A 12,044-nucleotide genomic window follows, 5' to 3' on the forward strand; every position below is an offset into this window, starting at 1 on the left:
AATTATGTTCAAGTTTCATTTTCCTGAAATTATACCCTAAACAATTATTAAAAATGCAATTTTAATTTCTCTTCAATAGTGAAAACAAAATTTAGCCATGTGATACTTTGCATTCTATTCCATGTTTAGTACTTACAACTAGCAAACCTATAATTTTATCATTCTTCCAAGTGATCAATAATTAAGTGAGCAATAATTATGAAGAAACTCTTCTTATTCCACATTATAAAACCACCATGACATAAGATAATGTGGGAAAACAATATAACAATATTCATGTATTAATTTTTCTCTTAAAAAATCTCATAAATGTTTGTCAGTTATCTAGACATATATAATAGTTATAATGAAACCAATAAATAATATCAATACTTTGAAATACTAATTATATATATAGACACACACACACATTATATTAAGTGTATTCAATAATGAGTTTTTTATGCTAACATTATATTAAGTGTATTCAATAATGAGTTTTTTATGCTAATAAAGCTTTGCACCTAATTAATTCACATTGATTATTTGTTTATCCCAAAAATGCTTCTTATTATGGATCCTTTGTTGATAGATAACATAATGAGAAAATATCCTTCAAGACTATATCAAATATAAATCTCCGATTCAATAAATTGTGAGACACAAATAATTAAACACGTTCTTCGAGTGGAAAAAAAGAATTGTTTAATATATTTATTGGTATTATGTGATTTGAGATTTACCCTGTTCTCTTACTCAGATAAAAACTAATGATTTCTCAATCTTATGTGGAATTTGGTCTTTTATTTTATTTATGTATTTTCCTTGGAATCTCAGGAAAAAAAAACGAGAGCCATATTTTCCTTGGTAGCGTGTATGAATGTATATAATTACAAAACATTGATTAACTTTTCAACTTTTCAACAGTGAAGAGAAGCCATGTATTAATAAGAAGATTTGTGGTGCAGTTCACATATGCAGAGTAATTCAAACACGTGAAAAATGTGACACCAAGTGTGTATGCGTGGTCGCAATGTGATGTAACATTTGTTCCTGTACAGTCACAATCTATTTTTTAGGTGGCCACGTTAACTATTTTATTTTTCATAAATTATTCAAATTCAAATACTATCTTCAACTCTGGACCAAGGTTAGATTTCTATGTATGGATTTATTAAATTTCAAACCATTGAACTTTTTAGAAACACACTTGAATACAGTAAATTTATTTATAAATATGAATTTTTTAGTCAAAATATATATACTTTGCGCCAGGATAGGTAGATGATAATAAATGTAATATTCGATAAATATTGTTAATTAAGTGAATAATTATTATGATTGATGGTAATAGTCATCATACCAAGACAAAGTACACTTGCATGGTTTTGTTTTTTTCATAACAAGATGAAACATGAATTGATTACAAATGTAAGTATTATTTTTTTTCCTATCATCTACTTAGTTATATTCTATATTTTAAATCTTTTCAATTTAATTAGAGTTGTGGATAAATTCGCACAACAATTTAATTGAAACTCGTTCATTTTAAATATTAATTTTTGCATGTTAATTTATTATCTTGATATGTGATTATTTTATTTGTCATATGTTTAGTGTAACGAACACTCAGATTCATGAGCATGTGATTATTATATCATATCTTTGATAAAAATCATCATTCGTTTAAGAATTAAAGAAGATTTGATTGAAGTAATAATATATCATTTAGGTATTACAAGTCACATCAAACTTTCATCATTAGTATTCATACATAATGAAATTGTGCTATTTTTCTAGCGATTAAAAAATCTATCACTTATAATGAATGACACAATGAAAAATATAAGATAGGAATGGATAGTATATCTACGAGAACGATGAAGTTAGACCCACAATACCATTAATATCTTGCTTGAAAATTGTCTATGACAAGTTTTTTATTACGAAAGTTTTAGTTTTGTTTTAATAGCTTTAGTACTAGTAGTTACATTTTGTATTAATAGTTTTAGTTTTGATATATCATCTGTGTTGAAAATTTTCTGAACTAACATGGAATATTTTCTGTTTTTCAAGTTTTAGTAAATTGTAAATATAAAAACTTATTTAAAAAAAAGACAACATCTAAAGTCTATTAGTGCGCTAACAAATGTCAAATATTGTTCATTTTTAGTTAGAAATAACACCAATTGAACGTTAATTCTTTGACGTTTGTTTTCAACTCCAATGCCAGTTTGATATCTCTAGCTAAGACATCAAAATTTTCTCTAACATTAAAAATAGAAAATAACAAACATAAAAAATCATTTTTGTAGTAGTGATAACTTATTTAGAAATGTCAAAAGGTGAAATTATCATTATTAAATGATAGATAATTAATTCCAAATAATGTAAGCTTCAAATACAACAAGAGAACAAATATTTTATGATTATATCAAAGAAAAATAAAGATTTATATGAAAATAATGATAAATAAAGTATATGAATATGACAAGTTTGATTGAATATTTCCTAAAAATCATTTCATATATAAGATTGTTAGGTCCATAAACATCAACTTAAGCTATAGTTAAGATAATAATAATAATACATTATTAGATGTTTTATCATGTATCTCAAAATTCATTTTATCATAAATGGATATTTAATAGTAGTTAGTTTTGAATCCCAAGATTTGGCCCACTAAATAAACTCAATGATACTCAAAATATCTATAATAGACATGTTTGTTTATCAATACCAAAATAAAATAAATAAATAATAGAATTTGAAAAGAAATTGTCCTAATGAGCCCAAGGTTATGGCCGCGAATCTAGCCATATAATTCATGAACTCATAAACTTTACATTCGAAACGATAGCCTTCTTCATTTCAATTCTTGTTATTTTTTTGGTTTAATAGGTTCGGAGGTCCCTATATTTGCGGGTTCGTTTCAATTGGGTCCTCTAATTTTAGAAGTGATCAATTAGGTCCCTTATTGTGTAAAATTGAATCAATTAAGGCCTCGCCGTTAGTTTCATACTAACACCGTTAAAGGGGTGACACGTGTCAGTTCATGATTTTTTTGAATTTTTGAATTATATTTTTATTATTTTTATTTTTAATTTTTATTTTTATTTTTATTTTTTTAAAAGTAAAATTTTTAAATGCCACGTGTCAAACGGATAGTGTGCCACGTGGCAATGGCAGTGTGACATGGCACTGACAGTGCCACGTGTCATTGTCAGGCCACGTGTCATTGTATTAGTCTCAATTTGGTCCCTGTATTTTTATTATGTTGCAATTTGATCCCTATATTTGTATTTTGTCTCAATTTAGTCTTAATTTTAAAAATTAAACAATTTTTTCCCTCCTCAAATTCAAACAAAATTTAAATTGTATATAAATCTTAACAAATATTTTTATGAAAATTGATATTTTTAATAAATATTTTTAACAAGATTAAGATTAACATTAAAACCATCATCATCGTATACATTTTATCATGTTAAACATACATATTCAAAATTAATCATAATTCATACATAAATTTTAAAGATTGTTATGATTTAATTGAACTTTTTTTCGTTTAAACAACACCATTTCTTACAAGTGAAATCATTCTCACCTATGCATATACTAGAGAAAGCCATCGTGATTCACCCATAAGGTTCCAAACATCACCGTCACTTCACCATTTGTGCCAACAAATAGAAGTTATATCATCATTCACGTGCTCGAACACAAAATCAACGGTATATAAATATATAAATAAATAAATATATATATATATATATATATATATATATATATATATATATACTGAAATTAGAGGGTGAAGACAAAAAGTGATATGAGTTGAATTTGTTCCTAATGGATGTTGGGATCGTGTGTAAGTGTGCATTTTTTGGGTGAACGGAAGAATAAAGAGTAGTGTGAGAGGTGAGTGATAGAGTTTTTTTTTAAGAACTATGTTCAAATGTGATGTTGGGTGATGAAGATGAAAAGACGAAAAGATGCAATGAGATGGTGTAGAGAAAAATGATTAGTAGAGATTAGGATTATAAGTGCATTTTTTTTTAAATCAACAATTTTTCAAAAGTAGGATAGATTGACCCGTAATTTACATAAATAAGATAGTTGACTCTCTTTTTTTTACAAATTTAGAGTAAGTCATGGTTAGTTTTAAAGTTACTTTTCAAGTCATGACGACTTCTTTATAAAATTGTGAAAAGGTGAAGTCGTCATTATTTATAACGATTTATTTATAAATTCGTTGAATTAAAGTCGTTAAGACTCGTGATGATTTTTAATTTGAACTAAGGTCATAAGATTGATGACGACTTTTGATTTGTAGTGAACTATTTAAGTTGTATTGAATTTGTTTATGAACTTTTAGACTTTTTTTTTTACCTTTTGATTTTTTTTAAAACATAGCCAAGTGTGAAATGTTTTATAAACTTTGGTGGTGTTAAAAAAATGAACAAGTGGAATAATAATAATAATAATAATAATAATAATAATTAGAAGTTAATATTACATAATATGTAATTTTCATCTATATGTGGCCTCTAATGTCACACAATGGTTTTATTCTTAATCGACCTAATAGTTAGTTAGTCGTTATGGTTGTTGTTTGTGTTGTTAGGTGTTTTCGTTACTTATTAATTTTGCATAATGTAAAGAAATTAAACAACTACCTATGATGATTAAATCATTATTATTATTATTATTATTATTAATCCACATGTTCATTCAAACATAGCTAAGTTTAAAAATTAATCCATACTTAATTATGTTTAAGAAAAATCAAAATGTTTACAAAAGAAATTTAATACAACTGAAGTCGTCATGACGACTTTAATTCATTATAAATTAAAAATATGTGTCATTACAACTTTAATTAAAATTAAAAATTATCATAAATTCTAATGATTTTTTTCAAAAAATTTATAAAAAAATCATCATAAATTATAACAATTTCACTTTTTAAAATTTTACGAGAAAATGTTCATGCTGTAAAACTATCCCACTACCTTGGTTTGAAAAATTTGCCTAGTAAAAAAATAAACTCTTCTTTAGAATTTTACACTTTAAAAAGACAAACACAATTCCTAAAAGAACTACAACAAACACGGTCATTAAAAAAGAAATTACAAGTGTTCCATACATATTTTCACATAATCATATTTAAATATTGTTTCACAAAACACAACAAAAAAAAATATAATTCTTACACATTTAAAAAAAAAGAACTTGAGATTTAAAAATAGAAACGATGAAGCGGGTATTTTAATCATAATAATAAATATAAAGAAAAAATGATAGTAGGTGAGAGAAAGGGGAAACAGCGTAGTGGATGATGACGTAACGCTGCTCCATCTCTACCCAACCATCCTCACGCAACCTGCGTGATTCAATCGCCACGCAACATATGCCAATGCCTTTCGCTTCTCCCTAAATAACTGCACTCACTCTCTTTTCTCAATTACTATTTTTAATTTAACTCTTTTCAAACTCCGTTTCCTTCTTCTCCTTACTTCCGTAACGGCCCCAATCTCAACCACGTTCTTCTTTTTTATTTCTCTCCTCATTTTTTAACTAATCTCTATTCTCAACTCTATCAAATCTCAATATATCATATTCTGATCTTTTTAAATCTCTTTAACAATCTTAATTATTTACAATATAAATATTAAATCAACATTAACATATAATAAATAATTACTTTAGATTCTTTAATTTGATAATTTTAATTTTAGAAATTTCATTTTATTTATAAAATCTAATATTCGCTAAGTTATTGGAAAATTTTACAAATAACCTTACATTTTTTTAAAATTTTATTAGTTTATTATTATGGTTATTTGTCCTTTTTTTTGTACTTTTTATGGGCATTGGTTTTGTTTTTATCATGCTGTGTTTCTCGCGCAGCTCGAGAATGTTGGAAAGTAACTAATCATGTTTCAGAGTAAAAAACTTTTTAAAATAACAGATAATTTGTTTTGAATAGTTCATACTGACTTTTCGAAGAACATTTATTACTTGTTTCTTTTATTCTCCGAAAATAAAAAACTGTAGACGAATATTACTCTATTCAAAAGTAAGCGTTATAATCACTGTGGATATGACTATCAACCCTAAAGCTATATACTTCCAAAAAAAAAAACTCTAATAAATACTACAAAATTAATTAATTAGTTGTATTAAACGAATTCACAATTTCAAACTTACATATTTAATGTTTGACCCAAAAAGATATACATAATTACTTTCTATATCAACTAGTTAAAATGCTTAAGCTAATTTTTTCTTACTTTTATTTATATTTCTGCATAAAAAATATTTTATTAAAATTACTATTATTGATTAAATATATTTTTAGTTTCTAGACTTTAACACTAAATTAAATTTAGTTTATTTTTTAAAGTTTAATATAATTTGGTTTTCAAATTTTAAAAATTAATTTGTTAATATTTAAAATTTAAAAGTAAAAAGTATAGAAAATAAATAAATTTTATTTTTTTAAGAAATAAAAACATATATTTAATCTTTATTATTATTATTATTATATTTTACTTTTAATCATACGAATAATAATAAAAAGAAGAATGGGTGGCATGTTTTGTTATTAAACGTATGAAAGTACGCGATGTGAAGTTAATAGATAATTAATGAATGAATTAATTAATGCGGAGGTGTGCATAAGGTGTGGTGGAGTGAGATTAAAGAGAGATTAGAATGAAAATGGAATTAATTAGTGGAAAGTTTGGTCTGTGGGTTAGGGGTCAAAGGGTGGAAGTTGGGGGATGGTTGAATTTGGCATTGCCAAGGAGAGAGGAGGCATAACCTAAATGGGCCCACATCTTAGATTAGGTGTAATCCAAATATGAGACAACCACTCCGCTCCCACTTTTCTTCTATCCACACCTACCTACCTTTCTTTTCTTTTTTTCTCTTTTCTTTTTTAAATTAATTAAAAACAAATTATCACTCTGCTTATTAAAAAATTATTTAACCTTTATTTTATTTTAGCGTAATGAAATTTTTTTCATGCATATTAAAATGCTTGCACTGATAGGGATATTAATGTTTCATCATTGGTTCAGATGGTGAAGAAAACGCGTTAAACTATATAATTTAAATTTCTATATTTGCTACCGTTCCTAGGAACCTTATAAATGTTGACCCGTTCTGAGGGTAAATACGTCAACCTATTTAATGCAATGTCGACTTCTTCTTTATGAAGTCAATCAACTTCAAAAATATTATATATATAATTAGGAGGTGTATTATATCTGGAGCATTTCTAAAAGATTAATTATTATTCTAGAAAATTAAAAGTCTATTATGAGATAGCTTATAAATGGAGAAAAATCTAAAATTTATATTGCTAATGATTTATATTTATGTTGTTTTTATAATTAAAAAGTGGTTTAATTAGTAGAAAAAAAAAGGAATGATGAATAAATATCGTCTAAAACCATGCTTGATAAGAGACAAAATGTTTATTAAATATAGTTAAAATTTTTGTAGTTAATCACAATAAATAATTATTTTATAAAAAATTATTTTATTATTTAATAAATTTTAAATTCTTAAAAAATTAACAAGTATATATATATATATATATATATATATATATATATATATATATATATATATATATATATATATATATATATATATATATATTTAGCAGTGTTACCAAAACTTACAATATCATTTACACGTGTGTTAAATATAGTCAAAGTAGAAAAACAAAACCAAAAGATATTACAAAAAAGGGTTGGTTAACTAAAATCTAGTCAATTTACAACTAAACATCTTCATGTTTGTTATGAGATCATATAATCTCATATATAATATATTATGTCACAATCAACTTCACACATTAATAGATTTCTCATAAAACTAAATACAATTAAACAACAAGTAAATAACAATATATAATTGTTATTCACAATATTATTTAAGTATGTATTATTAGCAAGTAACATCCAATCTAATATAAAATCTGAATTATTTTCAAATTGAAAGTCAAGGTGTATTTAATATCGAGATTTGCATAAAATTTCGAGCATATAAGGAACTTTTCTCCAACTTTTCACAACTTGATATCACAACTTACAAAACCTAACTTGTTAGTGAAATAAGAAATATCTATTATATTACATGTTCTTTTATTTAATACTAACAATCCAAAATCAAAGTTAATATATCATTATTAAATATGTGGCTAAGTAATTATTATTCAACAATGTCATAATTATTGATATTTTAATCAAATATATCATTTAAATTCGTATATATGTCAACTATCATTCCTTCACATCACCTAATACTATCAAAATCAACAACTAATAAATACATTTCTATTTCATTAAACATGTTATCATCACATGTATATCATTGAGGACAAGAAAATCTCACTACTTTAACACAAAACAATACATTAAAAATACAATATATTTTTAAGATTTTTCTTTGAACTAAAATAAATTTCTGCTAAAAGTCATTATAAAAAAAAAGATTAATTACTCATTAGGATTTAAACTTAATAAAAATATGTTTACTTAAAAATAATCTCAAAAGAGGAATTCTAGCCAACATGCTTGTTCTAATTAAAAATAAAAATATGTTTACTTAAAAATAATCTCAAAAGATTAATTACTCATTAGGATTTAAAAGTGTTGATCAGAGTAGTTCAATCTCAAAAATAAAATGTAATAAAGAGGATGGGAAAAGAAGAAAGAAAGAAAGAAGAGTGATAAGAATGTTGGAGCTACTAAGTAATAAAGAGTGCGTGACTTGAAATTCCCAAAATTGTACGTATCTGCTTTTAATTCGTTGGTCTAAAAATGCCTCTGCTGCTCTTTCTTTCTTCTTCCTTTCTCTCACATTCTAAACACATTTCATTTTTCTTTCTTCTTCTTTTCTTCTTCTATCTTCTCTTTCAGTCCACAAGTTTAAACACGTGCACGTTTCTGTCTTAGGTAAGTCACGTCATCGAGCTACCTCCACAATTGCAAATTGCAACTTCTACTCTAATTTATTATTATTTATCAACATACATCACAAACATAAATATACACTAAATAAAATAAAATAATATAATTAATTAAAATATTTAAAAACATGAAATTCAAATTTCAACCCTTTAAAACACTATATATTAACCTGTTTAATAGTTATACACAGCTTCGCATCATAAAAATAAGGTAGATCAAATATATTTATTGTTTGATTAAGGATAAAAAATATTTATAAGAGTAATCTACTTTTAAAAAAATATAGAGAGTATTATTTAATATTAAACAAGTTTTATCCGGAACTTAAAAAAAAATGTTTATTTGAAAATCAACATTCAACTCACGTTGTAACTAACATATAATAGGTAACTTCTTGCACATCTCTTTAGTTTTTAGTAGAAATTTTCACCAATTTTTCACTATGTGATACCTTTAGTCATGTTATATGATTAAGACTATCAATAAATAAAATTTAGATATCTCACTTATAAGTTTTGTAAGTTAATACTTACTTTATACTCATATGAAGTATGATTATTTTTCAATAATTCATTCTTTTGGGAATCATACCAATGATTCTCCTTAGCCTTTGTAGTTTACACTTTTCATTGCAAAACAATACACGCCACATTATTTTGATTAAATAAAGTTAATGAATAATTAGTATTATGATTAAATAAAGTTAATGAATAATTAGTATTATTATTAAATAAAGTTAATGTCAAACAACCAAACCAACCAATGGCAACATACTCATAGACAAAGAGAACTCCTACCCTTATTCTAAACTTCGACTTGAAGGGATTATAAACCTATTAAGTACCAACTAATTGACTCATTTTCACAGATTTTTCACTTTAAGGTGGTGTTTAGTTTTATGTTTAAGACTCGGGAGGCTTAAGAAATTTATGAGGAAGCAATTAACTAATACAAATCTATCTTAAAGACATGTTGAGGACTTTAGAATTATTATACTAATCATGACTTGACATAATAGATATCCTAAGTAATAAAGCTTTGTGAAAGGAACCATGATTAACGTCATAATCTCTCTGTCTCTCTCTCATCACATAAATAATGGTAAATCGAGTAGTTGGTATAGAGATGTGTTGTCAAGACCATTAAAATCAGTAGTTAGTGGAAGCCAGGTGTAGGGGCAAGGGTTTAAAAATTTAGAAAGTGGAAGACAGGTGTGCAGAGCTGAGTGGCCGGTCGGTTTCTTGACGGTAGTATTTAAGAAAAGTTTTCAAAACTTATAGCCACTTCTGCGTGCATCTTCTCTCTCTTCAAACTTTATGAGTTTTTCTCCTCCTTCTCTCTACAATTCTCATCCTTCTCTCTACGAATTCTCATCTTTTTCTTCTTCCGATCATCATTCAGGCAGCGCTTGAGTCTTCCTGGTGTCAAGGGCTTCACTTTGCACCGATCAAGTTGTTGGTTTGAGCTGGTAAGTTCATTCTTCTCTTAGCATGGTTGTTTTTTGGCACATGCAAACCAAGTTTCTGGTTGCATGAGATTAATATATTCTTCCATGAAATTCTGATAGCAATTGTGGTCTAGTTTCGTAATCGGTGAACTCTAAGTGTATAAGATTGGTAGTGGTGAGCCATATCTTGCAACCGTGAGCGTTCGACTAAGTTTAGAGGTAAGTGAAGCTTGTAATTTAATTATGATTCTCTGATGGTGAATGGTTGCATGTTTGAACGATGATCTGTATAATTATTTGATTGATATGAACTACTATGTTAATGTATGTTCGTTTGTATGCGTTGATGTTTTATAAATGGTGTGAACTGGGTAAGAATAGGGTTTGATCTTAAATCTGCATTATTTTATGCAATTTTGTAATTGTCGCCAAGAGTCATTCTTGACTGTTCGGTTTTTTCATTGGGCATTCGGTCTGGACTGGATTCTTCTTCTGTAGAGAATTTCAGTTGATGAACGATCGATTTTCTATTAGTATACTTGTAAATAAGTGTTCGGTCTAAGTATAGTTTCCTATTTATACTTCGTAATCAGCTTAGTTAAGGTATTCAATAATACTTAAAGTCGTAAATATTATATTTATCCTCTATTGAAAATAAGTGTTATGTAATTGTATTATATATATATATATATATATATATATATATATATATATATATATATATATATATATATATATATATATATTTCTTCATTTTTGTATAAGCTTAGTAGTGCTCGGTCTTGAACCAAGCGCTCGGTCTCAATAGTACTCGGTCTTGAACCAAGCGCTCGGTCTCGTCATAATACTCAATTATGTACTTATATTTGAAACTAAGAGTGTTCGGCCCAACTCAATAGTGTTCGGTTTAAGTATGATGGTATTTTATAAATTCTTTGAGTCCTGTCTAGTAAAGACCGTTCAGTCATAGTTTTTGAGTAGCGAGAAAACATTCAGTCTCACAATAAGTATTCGGTTTAAACTATAATGTTCAGCCTGGTTATAACGATCAGTCATGTTGGTCATTAAAAAGTAATCTTCCGTTCGGTGTGATTCATAGGAATGATGATGATATCTTTTTCGGTTTTGTCAAAGATTGGAATCTTATTTTATTGTGCGGTTTGACTGTGTTGATGGCTAAAGTGTGATGGTATTTAAAGTGTGGCATGAATTAAATAGTATGGATATGAAGGAGTATTCGAGGAGGAATATCTCAGGATTGGTTATTGAATGGTAGAGTATGAATGTGGTTATGCTTAGCTGACGTTTATCCTGATATTCTATTATTAGTCATTCTTAAGTAGAGAGGAGTAAATCATGTGTGAGAATGACAGGAGGTCCTAGTCCATAAGGTGTGAACTTAGGCGATGTATAACGGACTAACCTCGGGTGACAGCTGTTGAGGGCATCCCAGCTACTACATCACCCGGGTACACAAACGTCGTAGCTACACAAATTCATACAGTCCGGACAGTCAAAGTGAAGTGGTCGGTCATTGCATGTATTACCGTTCGATTATTGTTGGAATTGTATGATTGGTTGTTGCATGATTGACCTATTGATCTTATCTTAGATTTGTGTGAATTATA

This window comes from Vigna angularis, chromosome 1 (genome assembly GCF_016808095.1).
Source record: "Vigna angularis cultivar LongXiaoDou No.4 chromosome 1, ASM1680809v1, whole genome shotgun sequence".
NCBI lineage: Eukaryota > Viridiplantae > Streptophyta > Magnoliopsida > Fabales > Fabaceae > Vigna > Vigna angularis.